Source organism: Xenopus laevis, chromosome 2L, assembly GCF_017654675.1.
Source record: "Xenopus laevis strain J_2021 chromosome 2L, Xenopus_laevis_v10.1, whole genome shotgun sequence".
In the NCBI taxonomy this organism is placed as follows: domain Eukaryota; kingdom Metazoa; phylum Chordata; class Amphibia; order Anura; family Pipidae; genus Xenopus; species Xenopus laevis.
In genome coordinates this window covers 79,656,576-79,671,832 of record NC_054373.1, presented here as the reverse complement: position 1 = coordinate 79,671,832, position 15,257 = coordinate 79,656,576, and the positions used below count along the sequence as shown (strand labels likewise).

Here is a 15,257-nt window from a genome sequence, read left to right as displayed (position 1 = left end):
ACCAGACTGAAAAGAACACTGCTTATGTTACAAAGGCTTAAAAACTCTATCCTAGAAAGTTATAGAAAAAGTAAGGGTAAATGCAAATAACTTTCCTTTTTGCATCACACTACAGGAAGCAATTCTGCCTCGTGTAGGGAGAATATGACTGTATCTACTGCACTAGTCTTACTTTGCTAGTGGTTCAGTCCAAGTCCCCGTTCCAGAGGGAGAAACACGGAGCAAGTATCTGGGAAACTCTCTGGAACACAATGGATTACAAAGCCAGTAAAGCAGTTAAGATGCATGACAATGACGTGAAACTTTTCTTACAATGTCAGAACTGTCACTGCTGAAAATTCATTATTTACCCTAATAAAGATGCTAAATGCCTAGCATGACAAAGCGAATCATCTGACGGCTCCTAAACTCTGCATATCCTCTTCCCCCATGTTAATCTGTTCCATTGTATAAGCTTTGTGCCTATAAGTATCTTGACAATGAAGCCTAACTATACCTGAGAGACAAGACAATGCCATGCACTAACCGTGCATCCACTCATTTGTATAATGGTTTTAAGAGAAACCTGCATATAAAGCATTCATGGATATTAACTACTTGGCAGCTGTGGAATGGCCATACACTGTTCACAAAAATACAAAAGGAGAGAGAGAGAGAGAGAGAGAGAGAGAGAGAGAGAGAGAGAGAGAGAGAGGATATGCCCATTGGACAGCATTAAGAAATAAACACATAACAGATGCCAACTTTCAGGTACAAACCAAAGGTATCCATAATATCTCATCACAAATATAGTGCTATTCCAGACATACATTGGCAGATATTGGATATCATGGTTTGGTCTGGCATTTGATTTCAGAGCAACAGGTTATACAATGTTGTGATCAATAATTTCAGTACTGATGTAATATGTATCCCACGAGCAAAACGAAAAGTATTTGGGCTTATTTGAAATCTGCAACTAACTGGCAATTAGTTTTGATCAGTCTTCTATAAGCTATGAGGGGCTAATCTATATGCCTGGGGCAAGGTAAAGTTTATTTTACTCTGTCAGTGGATTATGTCTCAGCTTGACAGGTCCCATTTAAAGGGGTTGCTCACCTTTGAATTAAGTTTTAGTATGATGTACAGAGTTATATTCTGAGATAATTTGCTGGTTTTCATTATTATAACATAACATACTAAAAGTTAACTTAAAGGTATGTAATTTGCAGTTTGACAAACATGTAATTGTGCCAGAGGGGAAATGGAATCAAAATATTAAATCAAACAAATCTTGCTTCTGTTAAATACCATAATACAATATGAGGGCAAGTTAGAGTCCTCTATTTGTTGGCCTGCAACTCCCAGCACCCCACTTACAATCACAGTTTTCCTAACTCTGTCCTATATTAAAAGAAGGGTAATAGATTGGCAAGTTAGACAATGGCTGCATTGAAAACCGACAGTATGACAATTCCACCACAAGGTGGCACTTAAAATGCAGCAAAGGAAGTTGGATAAAAATATGAAGCCAATTCAATGAAAATATAAACTTCATAGAAAAGAACTACGGTAGTTGTTGTAGCAGTGGTCTGTTGTTTTGACACCTCCATATCACATCATGGTTTTACTATATGACTGCCCCTGAATATGTTTAAAAGCAAATTGTCTGCCAAATGCACTGAAAAGGCTAGACAGCAATACTCTAATGACTAATCTCTTACTATGGTGGGCTGCATAGCAACTCAGAAAAAGAATGCACAATACAAATACAATCCATTGTACTGCGCATCACAAGTGGGGGAGGTTTCTCTGCCTGCAGGAGGGGAAGAATCACCAGAAACCTCCGGTGCCACCTCCCATGGACTTAAGATGTAATGCCTTAACAGGGGTCTACAAGGAAGCAAAATTATGCTTTTATTCCTCAAGTCACTACTCTTTAGCTTTAACAAGTAAGTATTTTACAAGCTTTAACATACACTGACTTACACTGCCTAGAATTGCAAAGGCTATCTAAAAAAAAAAAAGCAACATACTTCTCCAACACAATTCCATTTAGTGCATAATTAGTGTTCTTGCTAATTTTTGCCCAAATGCATAGCTTTGCATTTATAAATGGTGAATCTCATTTGCCAATTCCCGCCTAGTCCCCAACTTATTCAGATCATTCTGCAATGTAGAAAAAAAACAGCATTTATTATTATGGACAAGTACAGAGACATCACTTACAACCTCAAAATCATTCATAAATAAATTAAAAAGCAAAGACTGAGGGACTCCTTCCTTATGTACTTCGATATCAAGGGGCAGATTTGTCTGAATCAAATTCGATTTTTGAGATTTAATTTGCCACCATAAACCCGCCGAGTCGCTGTTTTAGCCTATGGAAGACATCCTGGGATCAATTTGGAGTTGTTTGCAGCCTTCCTGATATTCAAAAAAATTCGAATCTGGTCTTTAAAATTTGAATCAGATTCTATTCAAATTCGATTTGAGTTTGCGGGTTGATCCTATTCATCAGACTAAATTTCGATTGCTCGAATTTCGAGTTCATGGTTGTTTATGGGAGTTTTAAATAACTCCCATGAACTCGAAATTCCATCCTTGATAAATCTGCCCCTAACGGTCCAAAAGTTCCAGAATGGTACAGTAGTATATTTTCTGTGATATCCTGGATATAAAAATTGTACTGAGTTAGGATTTCCATTTGAGTGCATGAATTAAATGCACGTACAGGTATGGGATAAGTTATCCGGAAAAACCATTATCCAGAAAGCTCCGAATTACTGAAAGGTCATCTCCTATTGACTACAATTTATCCAAATAATCCATTTTTTTAAAAATGATTTGCTTTTTCTCTGTAATAATAAAACAGTACCTTGTCCCTGATCCAAACTAAAATAATTAATCCTTATTGGAAGCAAAACCAGCCTATTGGGTTTATTTAATGTTTACATGATTTTCTAGTTGACTTAAAGAATGAAGATCCAAATTAAGGAAAGATCCAGACAACCCCAGATCCCGACCATTCTGGATAACAGGTCTCATATCTGTAATAGTTGCCAGAATCAAAATGCATATTTAAATAGGGGCAGGGCCAGAAATAGGGGTCATTTACATCAAGTGCAGTGAGTACAACTTCACATGCAACTGCCATTTTTTGCCCATAATGCACTGATTTTTCCCATAATTCCAATGTTAATGCGTGGTCTCAAGGGAGCATTGAGCTTGACACTGAGTCCTGCATCAGGTTGGGTACCACCTGGGTACCTGGCTACGGTGTGGGACTCCCCTCCTTAGTTTTGTAGGCAATGTCTTTGTCATTTTGTGGCTGGATCGGTGCCGAAGTTCTCTCTCTTCCGGTCTACAGTGACGGCACTTCTGGTTTCAGGGTTGGGTAAGGGTCAGTGTGTCCGGATCGGGCACAGGTCCTTCTGATTGGACCAGTGCAAAACTCTACCCGACACTATTGTGTAAAATGCTTCAAAATTAATACAATTGGCTCGCACTTTACTGTAAATTGCTCTGACAATTTTCCAAGCCCAGTTGGCGTTCCGAGAATGACATGCCCACAAAATTCTTTAGACAGAAGTGCACTACACCTATTAACACAGGGCACTGAGGGAACCCTGGGGCTACCACCTGGTCTGGATGTGGTCACAACTCCAGGGTTTCCCTGTGTCAATCGGTGCAACTGCGCTGCATTCCAAACAGGAGGCAAGAAGAAATAAGCAGCACCAAGAATTATTCAGAAGTGCAAAGAACATGTTTTGACACGGTTGTAAATGACCCCTAATATTTATATCACAAGTGCCCATCCCCACACACACATTGAGCTTAGTAGCTGCTGCTTATAGCTTTTATTCTATCCTATATGGGGATATAATAGTAAAAGTGGCCCCTTAAAACCAGAGAAAAATATTTGAAACCAGCTTCAATATGCATCTACTAGTGTGTGACATAGGCATAAAGGTGGTAACCTCAACTAGAATATGAAAGCTAAAACAGAAATGGAAGCGATACCTGAAAAAAAAGCTAAATATTTATCCGTAAACACAGAGTATTCATCAATATCTGGCATGAAATACATAATCAAATGGAATTCTTCATTATAAACCACATAGCTGGGAGAAAAACAAACCTTTTGTAAGAGACTATGACACCAAAACATGGAATGTGTGAAACAAGAAGCAGCAGAGGTTAGGCCAAGTATGCAGCCATAATCCATTTTGCTTCCCTAAGCAGCCTGCACATGTTCATGGTGTGGGAGACTTCACAAATCCTAACTATAATCCCCAGAGCTCACACAAGAAAGGCAAAATGAAAATAAGCATGTGGATAAAGGTGTAGACCAGTTGGCTTTGCTGTTCCAAGGTTATCAGGATCCAGTTGGTGCAGGAATGCGGAGTATTTATTGATGTTAGACATTCAGGGAGAAGTATGTGCTTCAACTATACACAAAGAGCCAGTTTACTGGGAAAATCCCAAGAACTGGCTGAAATATTAATTTTGGGATTCTGACCAAGGACCCCGCTACTGATGGAATGTAGAGATACTACCTGGCAATGCAAAAAGACGGAGGTAAACAATAAACCTATGAATGAAAGACAACTGACAGGTGACAATCACATGAAGACACAATCAGGTATCTATAAAACTATTGTTACTATAGTAAAGTGGAACAAAAATCACAGATGTCCACAAAAACATTTACTGTGTAGATTTGCACTTAAAACATATAAACAGCTGCTTCACTTTAAGCCTTGGCAGAGCTATTCTCAATATATTCCACATCATTATTCATTATAAAGAGATCACACTTTTCTTCTAAAGCCAACAACATTCCAGTTCCTTGACATTGCATAAGCAGGCTTCAGCTGGGTGCAAAAGTAAGGAATTCTCACACTATAGTAGTTGCGCTGGCAGGCATCAAAGATTCAACTGTTGGATGCTTTTTTAAGTAAGGGAGTATAAGCAAGGTTACTATTAAACACAGGGCCACCATGAGAAATCACAGGGCCCCGTACAACAAAATTTTCAGGGCCCCCCTGGGCCCCGCCCACCACGGCCCCGCCCCAGATCCCGCCCACTCCACACTACAGTTAAAAGACCACATAGACATCAGTGCTAAAAAAGGTAACCCCCCCCCACACACAAGTTATAAAAAGCTTTTGATTGTCAGGCCCCCTTATAAGTTAAAAAAAACATTGGTGACAGGGCCCCCCTTACAAGTAAAAAAAAAAATTAATATCCTGGGCCCCCCCCACAGGTTATAAAAAGCCATTGGTGATCAGGACCCCCCCCCTGCAAGTAAAAAAAAGAAATTGATAGCTTGCCCCCCCCCCCCACAAGTTATAAAAAGCCATTGGTGATCAGGGGCCCTCCTGCAAGTAAAACAAAAAAATTGGCTAGATATCCCCAAATTTTTTTTAAAAAAAAACTTGCCAGGGCTTTGTGTGTTAGGGGGGGGGGCACCATGCTCACTTACTTGATTTCAGCTCAGCATGCTGCCAGTAGGACACTGCAGCTCTGTGCACGGAAGCTTTTCTCCAATTAAGATTTCCTGTACCCTCGTGGTCCTTTAAAAATAAGTCCCGGTAAAGCTGTACAGGGATTGGACAAGGGGATCCAATCCCAATGCAGATTTACCGGGACTTATTCTGAATGGACCAAATCTTAATTGGGAAAAGCTTCTGTGCACAGAGCTGCAGTGTCCTACTGGCAGCACGCTGAGCTGAAATCAAGTAAGTGAGCATGGTCGGGGCCCCCCCTTACACATAAAATCCTGCGGGCCCGGGACAACTGTCCCCCCTGTGACCCCCTGATGGCGGCCCTGATTAAACATATAGTAAGCACAATGTTGATCCCTGAATTGTTCAGCTGCCGTTGAGCAAAAAGATTTGCCCAAAATACTGTAACTTTCTTGCTTGTAAGCCCTGATGATTTTCTGTCTCACCTGCATAGGGAACAACTGCAATATATATGCAGGTGTGTTCAGATGCATGCTGGAGGCTGCTTTGATTTTCACGTTATAATGTTGCATTCAACTGATTAATAATCAACCAATAGCACATAGATATTAGGGCATGTACACTTAGCATCATCGTTAGATCCCTTTGCACTGCAGCACATAAAGTATGAATGCTTTAACCTTTGTCAGATGCAAAATAATGGAACACGCCACCTACCATAGTCTGACAAATGTACCAAGCTCCCCATGCATCTGCCAGGCCACAAAAACCAATGATACAATTCCATGGGTGCAAATTAGCAGGGGTGTAACTAGAAGTTATTGGGTAAAATAAAGAAAGTCATAGTTAAAGTTCAGTGTAAAACTTTAAGTGCATCAATCTCCTACACCAGTGACCCCCAAAATGTTGCTCTCCAACCCCTTGGATGTTGCTCTCAGTGGCCTCAAAGCAGGTGTTTATTTGTGAATTTCTGTCTTAGAGGCAAGTTTTGGTTGCATAAAAACCAGGTTTGTGGCCACAGAGCGTCCTGTAGCCTGCCAGTCCGAATAGCCAATCACAGCCCTTATTTGACATCCCCAGGAACATTTTTCATGCTTGTGTAGCTCTCTAACTTATTTTACATTTGAATGTGGCTCATGGGTAAAAAAGGTTGTGGACCCCTGTCTTACACTAACCAACTAGTAACAAGCTTAGTAGCAGAAAAAGGACAAGCATTGTGCTTTATATAGGTAAAATGGTTTTAAGTGAAATCTGCAACTGGTAGCCCCCAAAGGTACAAATATAGGGTTACCAACTAACCATGAACTGCATGGACCATTCTCCGGCAGAAATTTTTTTCAGCCAATGTGTGGCCAAATTTATATTTTACAGGTTAAAAAAACACAAACATATGCTGGACTGGGAGCAGGATCTGGAGCAACAGTTCCGTAGGAAACTTGGCTCAAAAGTTACCAAACAATCATTAAAGGGAGCTATAACGTAGCTACCATGGAAACCTCACTTAAACTATTTTACAGAGCATATTATGTACCAGAGTAAATCCACCTCATATACCGAAACCACCTCGCCTCTCTGCTTTAGGAAGTGTCCAACAAAGGGAACTGTACGGCATATTTGTTGGCACTGCCCGGTCACCCAAAGCTTATAGAAAAAGGTTTCCATTGTCCTCTCAAAACTCTTTAATACCCACATCGAACCTTGCCCTAAGGTCATGCTCCTGGCACATAAGCTAAGAAGCCTAAATAACTCGGCACAGCAACGGGCACAACATATATGTATGGCAATGAGGATTCACATAGTGGTACAATGGAAGTCAAATTGCCTCTCCATCGCTAAAATCCTGGATAAGATAGAATATATACAAGCTAACAAACTATTACATACCAATTAGACAACCAGATGGAGAAATATACAAGATATGGGATACTTGGATTCTAAACCAAAAAACCCTTGCATCTATGTGATCATCAACTTGTAAAATGGGCAGAGCTCTCTCCTCCCCTTAGTTTTTGGTTAGGTAGGGTACCATAAATAACTTGCTTATGGATTGTAAAATGAACACAGGGTTTGATGTTTGGACTTAAAGAGCACAGCACATTGTTATCTCTTGACTAAATTTCCTTCTTCCCTTTTTGCTTTCCACATGTGATAAATATGCATGTCATTTATCCTGTGAGATTACACAACAAAAAAAAAAAAGAGAGAGACAATTGTATAAAATAAAAGTTGACAAAAAACACAAAACATCTGACTTGGTGTCCTAGGATGAAAATGATAGGGGAAACAGAACTCCAGAAATTAGAGCTATATAACTCTAAGGTTTTAATCTAGTCAGTGTGCTCTTCACCACAGAAATGATGAAATACAGATGTAGAAAACACTTGCTTGAGTTAACTCTGCTATAGTAAGTACAGCACACAAGTTAATCACAAAAAACAGGCCTTAGGACACAGGCATGTCTGGGACAAAAAGTCATTTGACCGGCGCAATCATCTCTGCGAAAACTGTAATATTTAAAATGCATGCAACCAGTCAGTATGCTGCCTATGGCATATGTGGTAGAATGGTAGAAAGACAGCATACAATCAATAAAATGAGAAGTGATTTGTAGTGGTTCAGTTCACTAAATGAAGTATTTAATGATGAGGAGGCTTGGTACAGTCATATGAAAAAGTTTGGGAACCCCTCTTAGCCTGCATAATAATTTAATCCACTTTCAACAAAAAAGATAACAATGGTATGTCTTTCATTTCCCAGGAACATCTGAGTATTGGGGTGTTTTCTGAACAAAGATTTTTAGTGAAGCAGTATTCAGTTGTATGAAATTAAATCAAATGTGAAAAACTAGCTGTCCAAAAATGTGGGTACCCTTGTAATTTTACTAATTTGAATGCATGCATGCTGCTCAATACTGATTGCTGGCAACACCAAATTGGTTGGATTAGCTTGTTAAGCCTTGAACTTCATAGGCAGGTGTGTCCAATCATGAGAAAGGGTATTTAAGGTGGCCTATTGCAAGTTTGTGCTTCTGTTTGACTCTCCTCTGAAAAGTGACAGCATGGGATCCTCAGAGCAACGCTCAAAAGATCTGAAAACAAAGACTGTTCAGTATCATGGCTTACAAGGCTACAAAAAGAGGTTTCTCAGAGGTTTAAACTGTCAGTTTCAACTGTAAGGAATATAATCAGGAAATGGAAGGCCACAGGCACAGTTGCTGTAAAACCCAGATCTGGCAGGCAAAGAGAAATACATGAGCGGCATATGTGTATGATTGTGAGAATGGTTACAGACAACCCAAAGATCAGAATATCTTGCTGCAGATGGTGTATCTGTACATCGTTCTAGAATTCAGCACTATTTGCACAAAGAACATCTGTATGGCAGGGTGATGAGAAAGAAGCCCTTTCTGCACTACACCACAAACAGAGTCGCTTTTTGTATGCAAAAGCTCATTTAGACAAGCCACAGTCATTTTGGAACAAAGTGCTTTGGACTGATGAGACAAAAACAGAGTTATTTGGTCATAACAAAAAGTGCTTTGCATGGCGGAAGAAGAAAACCGCATTCCAAGAAAAACACTTGCTACGTACTGTCAAATTTGGTGGAGGTTCCATCATGCTATGGGGCTGTGTGGCTAGTTCAGGGACTGGGGCCTTGTTAAAGTCGAGAGTCAGATGAATTCAACCCAATATCAACAAAATCTTCAGTATAATGTTCAAGCATCAGTCACAAAATTGAAGTTACACAAGGGTTGGATATTCCATCAAGACAATGACCCTAAACACACTTCAAAATCTACAAAGGCATTTATCCAGAGGGAGATGTACAATATTCTGGAATGGCCGTCACAGTCCCCCAACTTGAATATCATTGAAAATCTATGGGATGATTTGAAGCAGGCTGTCCATGCTCGGCAGTCATCAATTTTAACTTAACTGGAGAGATTTTGTATGGATGAAAATACCGCCATCCAGACACTCCTCAAAGGCTATAGGAGGTGTCTCGGGGCTGTTACATTTGCAAAAGGAGGCTCAACTAAGTATTGATGTAATATCTCTGTTGAGCTTTTTTTGTGTTACTGTTCCTTTGAATAAACAAACAAATGGTAGTAATATATTGGCAGTGCATGCCAGTGTCTTATTAATCCCCCAAACCATTAAATGCTTACCACACTGATACAGTCATATGGATAAGCTCAGTTGCAGTGCAGTTTCCTTGTTTAGCTAAAGAAAAACAATAGGCAAAATGTATGTTCAGCTTAAGCTCTATTTACTGAACTTATGTTAAAGAGGGGGTATACTGAAAACAGCCTAAAAACTGTGGATTTACAAAATGAATGCAGCTCCAGTTAACACCACAGAAATGTACCATTAATGTTCTCTTTTTATGAGAGCAATACAAAAAAATATATATATGATCAAATGTAATAAGTATGATCAAAAGGATCTCTCAGTGTAGCACAATATTAATTTATGGTTATACTAAATTAACCTAGGTTTTCCATAGATCAGATACTAGAAATACTACAGATAACAGTGCTCCATCTCACTCTCCAGTTCTGAATTCCTGTGTTTTCAATTATTGGTATTTTTAAACAAGCTTATCAGAAGGAAATGATGCTTGCTTGGTATCCCAAAAAAGAACGGCTATGTTCAGCAGGAAACTTGCTGGTTTATGCATTTTTTAAAACAAATGTATCCAATGAATGAAGGCATTTTCCAACTTCATCATAGAATATGTAAAATGTAAAATACAGGCATATGAAAAAGTTTGGGAACCCATCTTAATTCTTTGGAGTTTTGTTTATTATTGGCTGAGCATTCAAAGTAGCAACTTCCTTTTAATATATAACATGCCTTATGGAAACGGTAGTATTTCAGCAGTGACAAAGTTTATTGAATTAACAGAAATTATGCAATATGCATCATAACACAATTAGACAGGTGCATACATTTAGACACCTAATAGAGATATTACATCAATACTTAGTTGAGCCTCCTTTTGCAAATGTTACAGCCTCTAGACACCTCCTATAGCCTTTGATGTCTGGATTCTGGATGGCGGTATTTTTCAACTGTGTGACTGATGCTTGAACATTATCCTGAAGAATTTGTTGATATTGGGTTGATTTCAACGACCCTCGACTTCAACAAGGGTTCTAGTCCTTGAACTAGCCACACAGCCCCACAGCATGAAGGAACCTCCACCAAATTTGACAGTAGGTAGCAGGTGTTTTTCTTGGAATGAGGCGTTCTTCTTTCACCATGCAAAGCGCATTTTGACCAAATAACTAAGTTTTTGTCTCAACAGTCCAAAGCACCAAATGAACTTTTGCATACAACAAGCGTGAGCGTGGCGTGAGTGCAGAAGTGGCTTCTTTCTCATCACCCTGCCATACAGATGTTCTTGTGCAATTTGCACTGAATTGTAGATCGATGTACAGAAACACCATCTGCAGCAAGATGTTCTTGCAGATCTTTGGGGATGATCTTGTGGTTGTCTGTAACCATTCTCACAATCATCCGTATATGCCGCTCATGTATTTTTCTTGGCCTGCCAGACCTGGGTTTTACAGCAACTGTGCCTGTGGCCTTCCATTTCCTGATTACATTCCTTACAGTTGAAATTGACAGTTTAAACCTCTGAGATAGCTTTTTGTAGCCTTCCCCTAAACCATGATACTGAACAATATTTGTTTTCCGATCTTTTGAGAGTTGCTTTGAGGATCCCATGCTGTCACTCTTCAGAGCAAAGTCAAACAGAAGAACGTCTTTCAATTGGCCACCTTAAATACCTTTTCTCATGATTGGATACACCTGCCTATGAAGTTCAAGGTTTAATAAGCTAATCCAACCAATTTGGTGTTGCCAGTAATCAGTAATGAGCAGTTACATGCATTTGAATTAGCAAAATTACAAGGGTACCCAAATTTTTGCACAGCCAGTTTTTCACATTTGATTTAATTTCATAAACTGAATACTGCTTCACTAAAAAAATTTGTTCAGAAAACACCCCAATACTCAGATGTTCCTGGGAAATGAAAGATATACCACTGTTATCTTTTTTGTTGAAAGTGGAGTGAATTATTATGCAAGCTGAGAGGGGTTCCCAGACTTTTTCATATGACTGTATATCTATTTGCAAATAGGAATGTTCAAGATCTTTATGCGTGCAGAAAATACAGATTTGCTAAATTTTTGCATTGATTTTTGCATCAGAAGGATCTTCTCTTCTGATGCACTCTTCATACATTTCTTATTATGATGCAAGGACTCAAAGTGGTTTTTCATCTTTAAACTTTAAGTATGATCTAAAGAGTGATATTCTGAGACCAGTGTCAGACTGGGGTGCCTGGGGCCCACCAGGAACCCTGATTTCAAGGGCCACACCTCCGGGGTACCAACATATTTGGTGAAATGAAACGGGCCAAATTCACTCATCCCTACAGTGAAACTTCGTTTTAGGAGGTTAAAAAATATTTTTGTCTGCATATCCCCACCCCAATAACAGTTTGACACAAACAGTGGCAGTGGCAATTCCATGTACAAATACCCCCAGAATTCATAACATGTTGGTGCAGTGGCAATTACATGTATAAATTCCCCCAGAATTTATAACACAATGGCGCAATGGCAATTACATGTATAAATACCCCCAGAATTCATAACACAATGGTGCAGTTATTTTACATGATCTGGCTTTGACAAGAAAGTGCACCAGTAATCATCCAGGGCGAACTCTGAATAATACAAAAGCAGAGGCACTGACCTTGTGGGTGGGTGGGAAGGTGGTGAGCAGGCTGCAGGGCTTTAGTAACTTGCTTCCCTTCGCCATGCTGAAATCAAGGAATTGAAGGAGGTGTGTATTTTCAATGCTGGCCAATGAGATGCTCCACAGTTTTATGAGCAGCTGCTATTGCTCTCCTTGGAGTAATTTGATCTGGCTGCAGGGCATGTGACAAGGAAGGAGTGTGCACCAGGGGAGAAGTAAAAAGAAAAATCCGGCTGCAGAGAAGAAAAGCTCCAGGGGATCGGGAAAAAAAAGTCAGTGCAGTCTGCTACTGCACTAAGTCTGTGTATGGAGATGTGGGCAGTTCATGTGGCAGTGGGCCCACTGGTGGAGGCTGGAGCGGCACACATATTGGCTGGCGCTAGCACATGACGTACCACATAGTTAGGGCAGGATGCACTGCGCCAATAAAGTAATTAGAGGGTCTAGGTCCCGCCGATGCCGGGGCCCACCGGATTACTTCCCGGTGCCCCGGCAGGCCAGTCCGGACCTGTCTGAGACAATTTGAAATTGGTTTTCATCTGTTATTATTTGTGGTTTTTAAGTTTTCTAGATTTTTATTCAGCAGTTCTCCAGTTTGCAATTTCAGCAACATGTCTGCTAGGGCCCAAATTACTTTAGCCATGCACTGATTTGAATGAGAGATTGGAATTTGAATAGAGTAATAAAAATCAAAGCTCAGAAGGTAATTGAGTAATTCCTTTTTAGATCAACTGACACTGTATCTATACAGCCTACAAACAGGTTTTTCAGGAACTGTTAGGTAAACTAAAAAGGAAGATATAGAAGCAGTTTCCTTTATTAGCCAACAATTGCAAAACAATTAAAGTAGGTTGCATGCTAGTGAGATAACATCATAATGATCCTCACTATCCACCTCCCTAGTATTCATCACCAGTTGAATAAAAAAACCCAGTTAACATGATGATTTGGTTGCCATTCACTATAGCTTAGGCTGTGGGAACACAGACTGAAGGCTCTCAGCCTGCGTATTTTTGCAGGCTGAAAGAAGCAGGTTTCCTCTATGCCCATGCTCCATTACCCTAAGCCGCTTCCGCCTGCGTTCACACACAAGCAGATTCAAATCAATGGAGCAGGGGAAGGGAGCAGATCTGCTTCTCTCATTCTGCAAAAATACATAGATTGAAAGCAGCTGTAGCCTTCAGCCTGTATGCCCATAGCCATATAGATCATAGCAGACCTGTGACCAGTTCACAAGGGAAACCTGTGCCATATACTAATGCAACCCTGTAACAGCTGGATATTCTGCTCCATTCATGGGATATCTACGCAAATGTAATTGGACCACATAGAAAAAGAACAATGGTCTGACATTAACACACAAAATTAATTAGCTGTTTGTAATAAAAGTTGCAGGCAGAGGCGGGCCAGGCTGGCTGACAGCCCTAGGCAGACCAGCTAGCCAGATTGACCCCCATCCCTGTATCACTGGTAGCTGCATTTGCGCGCATGCGCAGTAGCGGCATTCGGGCGAACTTGCTTGGTAGTGGCGTTTGCGCACACATGCACCAGTAATTTTTTGTGGGAAGAAATAACACTTACTTTTAAGCAGCTTCGCTGCTCCCTCCTCCCTCCCTGCTCCAAATTCCCCTGCTCAGCTATGCGGGCTGCGCTACGGTGCACTCTCGCGTGATGATGAGAAGTTTGTGCGTGACTGGGGGGGCGGCTTTAATAGCTAGGCACAGGGGGTGTTTTGGGCGGGATTGGGGTGGGGCTTTGGGCAGGGCTAAGGCCTGTATTATTTTATAGAAAAGGTGGCAACCCTATCTGCAGTGTCTGCCTGCACCAAAGCAGGGACTTCTGGGTGAGCAGAAAATCAGCGGGAGAGCGGATTCTTGGCCTGCGTTTCCCCGCAGGCTGAGATCCACATTTTTGCGGCCGTAGCCTAAAGGGTACTTTTGGCCTCTGTGGTGCTCTCGCAGAGACCTGCTTTGGACAAAACAACTGAAACTGCCTCAATTTCTAGGCACTGGGCAGATTTGCACCTAACACAGCAACAAAGAACATTTTGCTTTAATTGATCTGCCTGCAGCTAGCTGAAAAAAGCTAGATTGGTTGCTATGGGTTACTGCCCAGGTGTGGAATTTTAAGAAATGAACCCCTGCTGAAAACAAAAATCAAATCACTTCATAGGCCTGAAGCCAAGATTAAAGAAGATGTCCAGCATTGTTTGACCTAGACTCCAATGAGGAGATATTTGGAGCTACAGCATAAAGTGAATTCTTCAGCATGCAAACTGGTTAAGTCAGAGCCTATGTCCCTTAGAGACTACAAGCTACACAAATGTTTCTTCAACTTTTCTTAGGGGACCTAATTAAGTCTGTGAATCAGCTATTTACCATCACAGTTCTGAATCAACAAATACTGTGGCCAAAATGTCAAATGAAGTAAGCAATATGGTAGATTTGTAGTATCTATTCATATGTATGCATCCAAACAGGCAAAGAAGGAATGTACTATGCACACATTACACTCAGTAAGCTATATCCTTAATTTACTATCTTATGGCAAGCCAAGTATGTACTTTAAATAATGTGCTTAAAGGGAACATTGTGCCCATTTGTAAGCTGCATTGACATTTAATTTATAATTTTCTTTGAGCGACCTTTTCACAACCCTTAAGTCTTATGAACATACATTACTTCCATTCAATGTGGAACAGAAATAACATGTCATGTGCAAGTTATAAATCATTTACAGCAGAGCTGCCTTAGCAAGAAATATATCCTGAGAAAGTTTCTGTTTACAGAATCTTGAGGGAAAGGGAAAGAATGTACTACAACTTTAAAATGCCTTTTATCAAATACATTTATATATGTGTAAGATAAAAGGTAAAATTTATGAATAAATAACACCATTTCAATGCAACTAAATGCAGATACAAACCCCCAAAACCTGGGGCACTTCTACATTACAGCAGATGGGGGGGTTATAGTTAGTAAGAAAGCACACTCTGCACTTAAAGAGACAAATTACTGTTTTAAAAATGAGAAATTT

At 40.2% G+C, this 15,257-nt stretch overlaps 1 protein-coding gene across 9 annotated transcripts in view; it reads right to left on the bottom strand.

Moving 5' to 3' along the window:
* The window catches only part of shroom2.L (shroom family member 2 L homeolog), a 124,996-nt gene that overhangs the window by 40,426 nt on the left and 69,313 nt on the right, over positions 1–15,257 (bottom strand). For 3 of the 9 annotated variants that reach the window (XM_018246622.2, XM_041582084.1, XM_041582085.1), the window contains exon 1: positions 12,219–12,747. The exons of 5 other annotated variants lie outside the window; for them this stretch is intronic. The gene's annotated coding sequence lies outside the window, so the exon portion shown is untranslated. Of the gene's footprint in view, positions 1–12,218; positions 12,748–13,802; positions 13,824–15,257 lie in introns of those variants that run through there. One more of the 9 variants, XM_018246623.2, reaches the window with a different exon arrangement.